This window comes from Ammospiza nelsoni, chromosome 10 (genome assembly GCF_027579445.1).
Source record: "Ammospiza nelsoni isolate bAmmNel1 chromosome 10, bAmmNel1.pri, whole genome shotgun sequence".
NCBI classification, from domain to species: domain Eukaryota; kingdom Metazoa; phylum Chordata; class Aves; order Passeriformes; family Passerellidae; genus Ammospiza; species Ammospiza nelsoni.
In genome coordinates, this window is record NC_080642.1 from 26,271,422 (window position 1) to 26,285,231 (window position 13,810).

The 13,810-nt window shown below is 38.5% G+C and overlaps 1 protein-coding gene and 1 pseudogene across 1 annotated transcript in view; both read right to left on the bottom strand.

The window, feature by feature from the left end:
• The window catches only part of LOC132077837 (synaptonemal complex protein 1-like), a 142,958-nt gene extending 135,348 nt beyond the window's left edge, over positions 1–7,610 (bottom strand). Inside the window, 1 exon segment of the mRNA XM_059479742.1 lies at positions 7,580–7,610. The gene's annotated coding sequence lies outside the window, so the exon portion shown is untranslated.
• Positions 1–13,810, bottom strand: part of LOC132077836 (zinc finger protein 208-like) — a 416,438-nt pseudogene that overhangs the window by 300,727 nt on the left and 101,901 nt on the right.

Sequence of the window (13,810 nt, forward strand, 5' to 3'; positions counted from 1 at the left end):
TTAAAAGTTCAGTTTTTTTTTTTTAATAAAGAGTTGAACTTTGGCCTGAAGTGAGTTAGAAAATACTCAAAGGAACAATGGCAACAGCACAATGGGGAAGACTGCCCTAAGCAGTCACCCTAAATGCTTCGAATGCCTCAAGAAAAAACAAACACAGATGTTTGTTTTTTCTCTCTTGTAAATCTGTATCAGATTTTCACAGGTTTTATGGTACATTTTCCTCCCAGCTGTGCATTTTGATTACAGTTTTTCCTTTTAAGTTTATCACATGAATATCCTCAAAAAACTCCACTTTTCTTCAAGTGCAGTACCCAAAGCTGGACACAATATTCCCATCAGAGGGATTGCCACTGCAGAACACATTTAAAGAACAGACTAAAAAGAGTAATATATTTATATATATATATATTTCTTTTAAATGCTTTTCTGTTACAATGAGGTTGCTGAACCCTGTTCAGTCCACTATCAACAAAAGAAAAAAAAAAAGGAACAGATTGGAAACATCATTAATTGCAATGTGAATCCATCTCTTAAATGTCCAATAGTCAGTGCCCAATGATTAAAAATGGAAGCATCTTCTAAAAACTATGAGCTCATTCCTGCAAAGTCTGTATCCCAGATCCAAAAACCAGTTCAGAATGTATTTAACAAGTATTATCATTACTTACACTGGGAGTTAAAAACACTCACCTCATCTTCTACATGGTGTTATTCAAACCTACCTTCCCTTCATATTGCTTTTCTTGCTTTCTGCAGTAATTTTCTTTTTCAGCACCTTATTCTGTTGAAATTAAACAAAACAAGCCTTGTACCTTAATAAGTTAACAGAATTATGTCATGGTTTAACTGCATCAAGAAATTCTAGCTTTCATCAAGCAAATAACTCTCTGTTGTCCAGCTCAGGTTCCAGAACAATTCTTCAAACAAATGAATGTTCAGCTAATTTCTGTGATAATTACTATTTCTTCATGGCCTTAAGACAGGCTCCTCCTGAGCAGCAGCAGGGAATAACAAATGAGGTGCAGAATGGGAATTAAAACTAAGATGCTGCTGACAGAAGGTGTGAAGATGTCATGACCAAAAATACAAGTTATTTATTTTTACAGTGAAGTTACTACAGTTTGTGCCAGTGCAGAATTCTTTTCTACTCGTGGTAACTGAGATACTCATACACGTACATAAATAACACTATGCACTAAATGAAAAAGAGTAGAAGTTTATTAAAGATATTATTTTTGTAATTGCTCTTTTCAAATTAAGGCTCATTTAACAAATCAAGTGATCCCTAAGATGACTCTAATTTGCTCAGGGTTAGGATAAGAAAGGAGAATTTTTAAATTACATAGGTGTATCTAAAGACATCACAGCAGACACAAACCTGCTGAAAGGGCAACCCAAAATATAATGTGTTTATGTATTTGGGACATTTAAAATCTCTACACACCTCCTGCTGCAACTCTTCAATGCATTTGGTTTTATTTTCCATCTGTTTCTTTAAATTATTCATCTGAAAGAGATATTTCAGACATGAATTAGTAAGTTCTACAAATGACTCCCTATGTGAGCAATTCCTGTAAATGTTCTCAAACCTGCACTTGCACCAATCTGGTTTGTTCCAATGGGACTGAAACACCAGCTGACATGTTAGAATAATCAGAGTTTTAGCCATAAAGTACCACAAGATGTTAATTAAGAGCAGTGAACCAGTTCTTTAGTGGTTATGGAGTTAAGAAAGAAGAAGAAAAAAACCCCAAGATCTTCACAATTTAAAAAATGCTCTTGTGTGAAGTTCCCTACATCCATGAAAAAATGAATTTTCCCAATTATTTTCTAGAATCTTCAATGGCTTTTCCTTTCTTGAAATTTCATTTTCAGTTCTCTTAACCTGAAATTAAATTGTAAATCTTTGACTTTTACAATGAAATTTTGAAATTTGCTAAAAACCCCAGGTTGCTTTGAACCAATAGAAAGAAAAGTAAAAATGTTTGAATCTACTTAAGCTCAAACTCACACTACATATAAAAAGCTAATCCAGAGCCCATCCATCACTGAGTGGGTATATGAAAAACAGAAAAGCAGGTTCTCTGTTTGCCTGAAAACAAACAAATCTTTAATATTAAACTTCCAGCACAGAGTGAACATCCCAGTGACTGTGCTTGTCTTTTGAAATACCAGGGCTCACATGTGGACACACAAGGGCACAGCTGGCAGCAGCTGGGAAAGAAGAAACCTCTGGCAGAGATCACATCCCCCAGGCAGAGCTTTGCAGAAAAAACCCCAACAAAGATTTTACATTGAATGCTGCCCTGTAGGTTCTGTAAGATATTTTCATGACACAGGACATACATTTTCTTCTCTTTCATCCAGTGAACTTTTCATCTCTTCACCTGTCTTTGCCATTTTCTCCTTCAAAGACTCCAGTTGATTTCTAAGTGCCAAATTAACAAGCATTAGTAAATATTTCCTTATTGCCTTTAACTTATTTTCAGTACTTCTAATAAACCCAGATTTTATTTTCTGAAAAGAGCTGCTGGTGTTGATGGGAACTTCATAAGCTGCTCAATGAAAATGTTGTTAAAATGCAGCAACATGCCCAGTAAGTCAATATGTGAACTGTCCATACTTCTTTTAAGTAGGAAAAGATGTTCCAGGAACCCAAGGAAGATACATCCTGACCTGGACTATTGCAATGCAGCTGTGAAACACGGGAGCTGCCTGTCTGTTGAACTGGGGAGGATACAGAGAGTAACTCTGATCCAGTTTTGCCTCGTCACATTTAATCCATAACCTTCAACTTCCATTTGAATTTCCTTCACACCTGAGATGTCTAATGCAAAACAAGACAGCTCCTACTGTGTAATACAAAATGATGGCAAACATTGCTCCTGCAGCAATTGGTATTTCTAATCTGAGAAAATTTCTACTTGGCCAACAGCAATTCTGAATAGTTTCTGTTTAGCTGTGTAATCTAGAAAAACATTAATCAAAAAATCCCAGAAAGCAGCATTTGAACAGAATAAACTGAGTCTACTTCCTTTAACAATATCAGTTATTATTATTTGTTTTTACTTGCCTTAGCTGGCTATTTGCCTCTTCTAGGTTTTCAACTAACTGCTTTGTATTTTCTTCTTCTTTCTTACTATCCTAAATAAAGACCCATGTGTCAGCAAAGAAATAAAATTCAAAGTGACTTCTTAAACAATTCAAAGACATCCAAAGCACACTGACCTGCCTTGTTCACAAGTGTAAATACACTTCCTTTCCAATTCAAATACAAAAAATAGCTCAGGTACTCTACAGACCCAAGTCATGTTGCAGCTCATCATCTAATTTGTGAAACTGAGTAATTTGTCAAATTGAATGTTGTCCTTTCAAGAAAGCTGGAAGTTTACAACTTGCCTCTTGTTGTTCTTGCAGCTTCTGGAGTTTTGCAGCCACAGCATTTTTCTCTTGTGCTGTTTGTTCTTTCTCTAGTGAAAGCTTACTGAGATACACTGTTAGCTGTTCATTCTTTAACCTAATTTAAATCAAATGCCCAAGAAGAATAAGAAGATACATTTTGAATTCTCCTTTTAAATTAAACTTACCCATTATCAAGTGTTATTCCATGCTGAAAAAAAGTCCAGGCCTTTATCTACAAATATAAGCTTTGCAGCAGAGTCAGAGAGATGTAAAAAGGTGACAGAAGAAGGAAAGAAAATCAGAGTCAACTTTTATATAAATATAATGGTTAGTAAAGGTGATGTAGTTCAAAGCAAGATTAGCAATGAATTCAGAAACTTTCTCTTCTTGTTAAATAAGTCAGAGAGATATGGAACAACTACATATGCCATAGAATATATACAAATAGAGAAAGTGGAATTTAGAAATGTAAGTATATAATTAATGGCATATATGTGGTTCAAAACTTCCATTAGAAAACAATCATAGTTCATTTCACTGTGGATTAAAGAAACTTCTATATTACACCAAAACTAATTCAATATTATATTTTCAAAATGGTCATACACCTCTTGTTCAAGATCTGTTTTCAGAGTCACAAGCTGCTTTAAATAATCTTGTTCCTTCTCAGCTGTACATGTCAGCTGTGCTTTCAAATCCTGGAATTCTTTCTGCAAAATGAAAAGGAAGAGTTTTCAGTATCCATGAGTAAACTCCAACTGCTGGAGGTTATCAGACATGAGCTAAGAGCACAAGGCTTTCAGAAGAACCAAACAACATCCATGCCATGGATTATCCAGATTGGATCTTTACAATCTCTGCTGGGATCTGGAAGTGGTGTGAGACAGTGAACTGTGACACCGGTGCTGTTCATGTCTGTCCCCTGCTGTGAGTTTCATTACCTGGGCTGCACAATTAGGGTGGGACCCTGCTCTGGGTGCTGTTTCTTATGTATAAACTTGAATCCAAGTCATGATGTGTAACTTCACTATTTCTAAAAACATGTTACTATTGCCCTGCTTCAGACCTCTCTCATCTGGAGAGCATTTTCATTTCTCTCTCCACATTTTTCTCTCTCTGCATATTTTCTACAGTAGCCTCAAGATTCTTCTTCAATAAAAGTCGTCCATTTTAGAAAATGAGTGAAACTTAGTTCAGAACATTCAATGCACAGATTATAAGAACAAGCAGACACAGTAAAATGCACACGTGATTTCAGACTATCTTAACTTTAGTTGATATGGATTCTTGTTAGGCTTGTAAATATAAAATCATAATGAAAATAAGCCTCTGTTAAGAGTGTATTTCATATAGCTTAGACTGCTGTGACAGAAAATGGGCCTGTGTCACAGCACAGCAGGGTTCACAGAGGCCAGAGCTAATTACCTTTCTGGAAGGAAGGAAAAATGGGAAAACTTTATATCCAGAGGGAGTGGCATTTGAATGGGCATGAACAAAGAAGGAAATAACCAAAAACCTTGAGATGGAAAACCAAAAACATGGGAGACAAGAAAAACCAAAAGCACAGGAGACAAGAAAAACAGAGGCAATAAAGAAGTTCTTCAAAGAAAACATTGAAATTGTGTGTGAGAAAGTTTAGTAGAAATGTTAAGGTTGACTAGAGAAGAGTTTATTTATGGCATTTAAGATACTTACAAAGCAAGAGGAATTTCATATGAAGAGCAAATGCCATGAGATTAATAAAATGAACATTCACCAGAGTTTCTGACAGCTCTTCAAGTTGCACTTCTTTATCACATTTCACTTTAGTCATCTCTTTTACAGCACATGGAATGTAAAATGAATGGAACAGAAATGATTTTTCATATTTAGCAGGCAGTATAAAACATTTACCCTTTTGCAATACCCAGTTCTCAAAACTTGTTGGATTAAGTTAAGAAACTGAAAAGCTAATTTATGACTTAATCTAAATGTAGACTTGAGAAAATGATTCAGACATTAGCAAATCTATATCTGAAGAGAAACTAAATATTTATCTTAAATAAAATTTAGAGCCTATTATGTTTTCCACTAATATAGCTTCAAATAAACCATGGACTGTAAGACTGGAGTGTTCTCCAAGTATTGATGCACCTGCATTGTTCCAGAAAAAAAATCTGAACTGCTGAAGGTATCAGATGGATATGCTGAGAAAGGAAACTAGTTGTTACTAACTTCCAGATGGTTTCTATGTGCACATTCACAATTCTGGGATTTTTTGCAAGTTCTCAACAGCAAGGCAGAGCTCTTACTCTGGGGACTAAGGAGCACATCCCTAGAAACCACAGGATATCAAATTGATGATATTTAAAGACAACCCCTGCCAGCATCATTCCACTTCTAGCATGGGGAGGGTCACAGAAACCTCCATGGGAGGGTTTTATCTCTGCTGCAGAAGTCACTCCTGGCACCTGCAGTGCTGCTGCTCTGAGCTGCAAACCAAAATTATCTCCAGAGGAATTAATGCATGAATAGTCTGACTATTGGAGCTGTGCACAGCACTGCCCTGTGGCTGCTGCCAGCACCAATGACCCCCAAAGAAAAGGGATCAGCTGAGTAAAAATAAATCCAGGCATTCCTGACAGGCACAGGTACTGTAAAATCATTTCTCAACTACAAGAGACAGTCCATTTCCAGACAACAGCAGAAAACATTTTTATTACTGCCCAGCTCATTTTCTGCCTTTCTACAAGTCTTACCCAGTTCAGCAGATTTATTCTGGAGCTCCAAGGTAAGCAGCTTTGAATCATCTTCAGATTTCTTTAATCTAAGAAAATGGTAGATTAAAAACCCCAAATGTAGAGTAAAAAGCACTGCATTTGAAACTTCAAGGACAATAAGACAAAGTCTTAGCACAAGCACTTTAAGAACATTTACCTTCCAACAGGCAGGTGATAGATCTGCCTGCAACACACATCAAATTTCACTTTTACAACCTCAGAACAGTAGACATAAAAGTAAACAAATATATACCTACAGAAATCTGTATTTCTTAAAGAGAGAATTGTGAAAATTGGAAGGGGCAAAAATTTAGTTTTTATACAGTATCAACTATCACAAACAAAAAAAATTACATTAAACTCTCTGCATTTAGACCACTGTGGGGAAAAAACCTCCAAATTTCAGCTTCATTTCCAATTGTTCTTGATTTTGTCATAGACTGCAACTTGTAAGATCACTCTTGGAATTTAAACTCATTCATTTACCTATTTTGCTCTTCTTGCAGCAAGCTTTTCAAATTGGCAACAGAAGTCTCAAACTCCTCTGTCAGGGCTGCAAGCAAAGCCTTCAGTTTTTTACATTCTTCCTCCTGCTCTTCCTTTTCTCCAGTGACCTGAATTAATGTCTTCACTGTAGTCTGGAATTCAGTTTCCAACTTCTTTTGAGACACCTTCAAGACATGATATCATTTCTAAACATGTTTTGCAACAAACAGCTACAGCTGTTTCATGTGTAAAGTATCCATTATTATTTATGCAAATGCTCATCTAATCTATTTCTACTGTAAAACTATAAGCAAGGGGTACCTCTGCCTTTTGCAATGGAATTTTAGCCTCTTCCAGCTCTGCCCTCAAATGTTCTTTACTGACCTGGGATTCCTTTAACATTTCTTCATTATGTACTAAACAAAAAAAGATGTTTATATTTTTAAAAATAGGATATTTACTAAAAAATGCTGCTAAAAATGGAAAATTACATACATTTAAAGAATGTAACAAAGATCAATGGTACTAATATCATCTACTATAAAATAATATATAAAGTTTGAATAAAGATGGCTTAAAAATATTGAAAATCAAGTTCTGAAAAGTGTCCTCAGTGACATCTGCCTGACTGTACATTTGCAAAACTGAAGCAACATATTTTCCCCTTGCAATTTTCAAAAGCTCTCACTGCTTGACTCCCCCTAAAAACTGCCCTGCCAGTCCTGCTCCCACATGAGCAGCTCCTGCTCCAAACAAAAATAAGGCCTTCAAGGCCCCAAAATTCTGCTGCCAACCAGCAACAGAATAAGACTATCATGGCCCTGTTTCCTATGCTTCTATAAACAATTACATCTAATAAATAAACAATCATAAACAACTACATTTCAATTCTAGAAACAATTACATTTAAACACAGCAGGCAGAACTCTTACATTTTGCTTCCATTAAGTCAGCAATCTTATTTTGTGACGTCTGCAGCTGAGCCTTGATGTCTTTTATGACATCATCTTTTTCATGTCTCTGTATGGTAAGAGCTGAAATCTAGAAAAGTGCAAGAAATATCATCATGAAGTCTGGAGAAGGGACAGATATTGATTTTCATTTGTACTCTAGGTATGGTTAGCAGCCATTTTGCTGTCATTCAAGTTAGATTAGATAGATAGATTAGATTAGATAGATAAGATGAGATAGATAGATAAGATGAGATAGATAGATAGATAGATAGATAGATAGATAGATAGATAGATAGATAGATAGATAGATAGATAGATAATATTTGGCTAGATATAATCTTAGCCAAATATTGATCAAGTCACATAAATCTAAACAAAAAAGTTCTCCAATTCAAAATCAAACCATAAATTCCAGGAGACTAAAGGTACTGAAACACCACTAAACTTAGCAGAATTTGACTTAAATGCAGCTTCAGATGTTATTTTGTCTTTTTTACTAATGCCCAGAAACACTTCTTGGCTCTTGCATTGCCCCTTTAGGCACAAATAAAGCTCTACATCTTAGATAGTAAAACGAGCAAACCTGCTTTTCCTTTTGACTGACTTCCAGTTTGCATTCTTTCTCAAACTTGTCCACTTTTTTTGCTTCTTCTTTTACTTTGGAGATACAGTAACATCCATAGTTAACATTCTAGCTGAAATATACTCCAAGTTCAATACAACTTCCACTTTAAGACTGCTTGGAATTGTACAGCTGTACCATTTGTTTCCCCAGAGTAATTGTTGAGGCAATGTTTGATTTTATAATCAAAATACAAACAGAAAAGAGCATGTGAAAATGAAACAGGAACATACCAGGCTATACATACAGAGAGAGAGCATTTAGCTAAAGTTTCTGTAGCTATACACTAGTGCATTGTCATTTAAATAAACAAACTATGGGAAGTAAGTATTGATCTCTAGACTGTACTTCACAGACAAAACTTCATATTTGAGTGACTGTTTGAGAAATAAAGTTCCAGCTTTGGCCCAGTGGAACAGCAACAGAAGGGGCCAGGCAGTGACCAAAGGCAGCAGGAATAAAAGAAGGGTCCCAGTGTCTCAGTGTGAGCTGCTCACCATTCCAGCCCTTCACATTTCTCTGCCCTGACACTGCATGTGTAACACAAGCTATGAAGTACAAAACTGAGCCAGCTGCATAAACACAATAAACAGAATTCGCACATTTGAAACTCATTTCCAATCTGTCGTTCTCTGCTTGCACACGAAGCTCTTCAAATGCCACTGTCATTCTCTAAAAACAAAATTTTATATTTGAAGTTCAATACTGGAAACCCTGGAACTTCTCCAGGGGCTGCTGCCCACCTCAGCCATTCTAAGGAACCAGCAGGGAGGTGAAACAGAGCCCAAAGAGAAGCCAGAAGCTGTGGCAGTGACCCAGCACTAAGCACACATCACCCAGATCACAGGATCTACATCCCACACACTGCTGCACCTTCTCCATTGAATGTGTTTGATAGAACACAAAAATAATTCTTGAAAAGGGATTGAAAACCCAACTTCCTGCATCACACATGACATGATACCCACACAGGATGGATACAAACAGTATCCCAACAAAAACATGGAACTCAGCTCAGCTCACATAACTCACATTCCTTTCATCCAGCTTGCTCACTTACTTCTATGTTGCTGTGAAGTTCCTCATACAATTGTATTGTTGCTTCCTTTTCCTGTTCATCTATCAAAGCAAGAACATATGAGAAAGTTTTTCTTTTGAACAAGAATGCCAGCTGCCCAAGTCATTACACTCAATCAGCAAAATGAATTAAAAAAGGAATTCTCAGCTCCATTCTTATTAAATAAGTCATTATGAAACATGGTGCCAAAAGTTACAGAATCTAGGGAAAATGTGTATTTCATTGAAACACTGAGCAAGCTCAGCTTTTAAATTTCCTTCCTAAGATTTTTTTTTCTGTGAAAAGTGTAATTCTGGATCAGTTTATGTGACCATATTAATTATTATAGTATTAATGCTGTTGAATAATAATGTATCAGAACTGTTAGTAGTATTTATAAACTGTAATCTAGGGTTAGCACTGAATTTCTTCCTATCAGCAGATACCTATACCCACAGAGCTGTCATTATAAAATTGCAACAACACTCCAGGTCCATATTTTCCTTCTTTCCTTTCACTTTTGTGATTGATACTATTTTTTCCTAAGAAAACAATTAAAAAGAGAACAGTAACAGAAACAGCTATCAAAAAAGAACAACACATCTATATACAAGTGTTTCTAGAATTAAGGCTAAAAAGAAACAGACATTTAAGTATCCAGGATCAAGTTAGTAAAATTCTAATTATTATAATAACGATTCTAAACTACATATAAAGTAGGATTTCCAATCAAGAACATATTTTAAAACCTCAAGAATTTAAACTTCATTAAGTTATCCAACTGACTTGGCTTGTTCAGTTTCATGAGAAGAATTCCAGTTACTCATTATACCTTGGGGTTAAGACCTTTTTTCCCCATAAATGTGTGATGGCTGAAAACAGGAAATGTCAGCTAGGGAAATTTGTTTCAGAGTGCTGGGAATTCAGAGTAGATTCTACTGCCTAAAACCAGGCATGAAGTGTCACTTCTCATGTCTGAATATATTCCCAGAGTGTGGCTGGGACTGCAAAGCTTCAATGGGCTGAGCAGCCTTGGGGAGCCCTGCCCTGCAGTGGCTCCAGTGCCAGTCGGGGCTGTGGGCACTGCCTCAAACCTGGAGCACTGTTTGGGCACCCAAGGAGCTCCCAGGCTGGCAACCTTGCAGCAAACAATCTCACTGCCTTCTAAAGCCCTCTGCATTCAGCATTACAAACCACAAGTCTGTTAGACCTGGGGCTTCACTTCCAATTTTGTGAGCCACTTAAAATTCATTTCTCATTCTGAGAGCCACATCCAGTAGATCTCAACTGCAGAACTTTTCTGAACAGCAGGAGAAATTTCTTCTTCTTGCTTCTGTTTGTGAATTTAGAGCAAGCTAAAAGTACATTTACTCTGATAAATAAAAACTAAAAAAGCATTTACATTTGCTGGTCTTCTCTGCGAAGCGAGTGCAGGTTTCCTTGAGCAGATTACACAGATGCCCCGAAGCAGCAGCTCTGAAGGAGGGGAAAATATCATGTTTGCACAGGAGTGCACAGTGCTTTGTGCACCTAAGGAGCAACAATGGAAATGACCTTCAAAATTTAACAGCTACACAAAACTGCCCACATGGAAACTGATTATTTCCACCACAAAAATATATCCTTGGTTCTATTACTTACTCTTTCAAGAGATCTTTATTTTCACATATCTCATCTTCCAGTTTCAAATGGAGTTTCTCATTTTCAAACAGATTTCATAGGGAACAAATGCAAAAAGACACTGTTATTGAAAATATATATTAGAAATGCACTTGAACTTCTCAAATCTCTCATGAAAAAGTCATTTGGGGCATCAGTAGACAGAAGTCTGTTTTATCTGGTATTACATGCTGAGTCATCTTTTGCATGAAAGATGTAATAATTAATGAACAATCATTTACCAGCAACTGAGACATTTACAGGTATATTCTTCATACACACCCTCACACAGGACAGGTGCCTGCAACTTCTCAAAATAATCATTTTCTCAAGGCACAAACCAAACTGCAACAGTCTTTAATATTTAATTGTATCAATAATAGTGTCATACTGAATCAGGAAGCACTGAACTTCATCTATTCAATGTACACTATACAATACTGGCCTGCAGTTCTTGAATGGCTTTATTCTGTGCTTCAATAATCTTTCTATTCTCTTGGAGTTTTCTTTCTTTCTGGTTTAGTTCAGTTTCCACAGTCAGTTTCCACTGCTTGATCATCTCAGCCTCTTTGTAGAGTTTTGAGAACAATTCATTCGTTGTTTCTGGATTCTATTAAAACAGGTTCCACAAGTTAATCTCAAATACTATCTAATTAATAGTATATAATATCTAATTAATACTGTTGTAGATAATGTATTTATCTCTTAGAAACATCACAAGAGTAATATTTTTTTTCCACAGATGGTGATATAAGCTTATATATGATCAGGAGCCCAAGTTTAAATCTTTGTGCATCCTCTGTGTATGTATCAAAAGGCATTACAGGGCACATAGGAGATACAAATACAATGAAATATCCCAAAACCCCTTCAGACATCACCAAATAGATGGGCTTAAAGACACAGACAACTGCAGTCCACCAAAATCAATAAAAGTTTTGCCAGAATTATCAGTGAAGCCAAAATTCCTTCTAGCAGGTTCTTCACACATTTCTGTCCTCTCCTTCTGACAGACACTGCTGAGTTAAGTAAAAGCAGCTTCAGAGACTTTGCCCAGGAGTACCTGTGATATTGCCATGGACACACACAGAATCACAGAATCACAGAATCACAGAATCACAGAATGAGGTTGGAAGAGACCTCTCAGATCATCGAGTCCAACCTATGCCCTGACACCTCAACTGCAGCACCAAGTGCCATGTCCAGGCTTTTTTAAACACATACAGAGATGGAGATTCTACCACCTCCCTGGGAAGAGCATTCCAGTGCTTCATTATTCTTTTAGTGAAAATTTTTTCCCTAATATCCAACCTATCCCTTCCCTGATGTAGCTGGAGACTGTGTTCTCTGGTTCTGTCAGTGCTGCCCGGTGGAAGAGACCGACCCCACCTGGCTCCAACCTCCCTGCAGGAAGCTGTAGAGAGCAATAAGGTCACCCCTGAGCCTCCTCTTCTCCAGGCTAAACAGCCCCAGCTCCTTCAAACGTTCCTCACAGGGCTTGTGTTCCAAACCCCTACCCAGCCTTGCTGCCCTCCTCTGGATGTGCTCCAGCGTCTCAACGTCCTTCCTAAGCTGAGGGCCCAGAACTGGACACAGCACTCAAGGTGCAGCCTCAGCAGTGCCCATACAGGGGCAGAATGAGCTCCCTGCTCCTGCTGGCCACACCATTCCTGATCCAGGCCAGGATGCCATTGGCCTTCCTGGCCACCAGGGCACACTGCTGGCTCATGTTCAACCAGCTGTCACCAGCACCCCCAGGGCCCTTTCTGCCTGAGCACTGCCCAGCCACACTGTCCCCAGCCTGGAACGTTGTAGGGGACTTTTGTGGCCAAAATGTGGAACTCAGCACTTGGACTGATTAAACTTCATGCTGCTGGACTCTGCCCATCCATTCCACTGATCTAAGTCTCTCTGCAGAGCCCTCCTTCCTTCCAATAGATCAACACAAGCTCCCAGCTTAGTGTCCTCTGCAAATTTACTCATGAAGGACTCAATGCCCTCACCCATGTCATCTATAAAAATATGAAACAGAACTGGTCCCAGTACAGCCCTGAGGGACAGCACTGGTGCCTGGCTGCCAGCTGGATGCAGCACCATTCACCATCACTCTCTGGCCCGGCCATGCAGCCAGTTCTGAGCCCATCACAGAGTGCTCCTGTCCCAGCCATGGCTGCAGCTTCTCCAGGAGTGTGCTGTGGGAGACAGTGCCAAAGGCCTTGCTGGAGCCCAGATACACAACACCCACAGCCTTTCCTGCACACACCAGGCGGTCACCTGCTCACAGAAGGAGCCCAGGTTGGTCAGACATGACCCACCCTTGGTAAAGCCCTGCTGGCTGGGTCTGATAGCCTGGCCATGCTGGGAGTGCTGTGTGATAGCACTCAGTGTGAACTGCTGCATTATCTCACCTGGCACTGAGGCCAGGCTGACTGGCCTGGAATTACCAGGATCCTCCTTCCTACCTTTTTTGTACATGGGTGTCACACTGGCCAGTGTCCAATCATCTGGAACCTCACAGTGAGCCACAACTCCTGATAAATGATGGAGAGAGGCTTGGCAAGCTCATCTACCAGCTCCCTCATCACCCTGGCATGGATCCCATCTGGACCCAGGGATTTATAAATATCCAAGTGTCCCAGCAGTTCTCTGCTCACACACGGAGCAGGAAGGAAAAGCACCACCCTTGTGCCCTTAGAACACCTTGAAAGTGCCCTACAAGCAGGGCTGGGCCAGTGGTTGAGGCAGGGAGAGCAACACATGAGCCCCAAGGGCCCTTTGGTTCACTTACAACAGCCCCAAACAACATCCTTGTTCTGGCTGCATCACAGTTTTGTTACAGTCCTGATGGTACTTCAATAGCTTAGGATAAAAA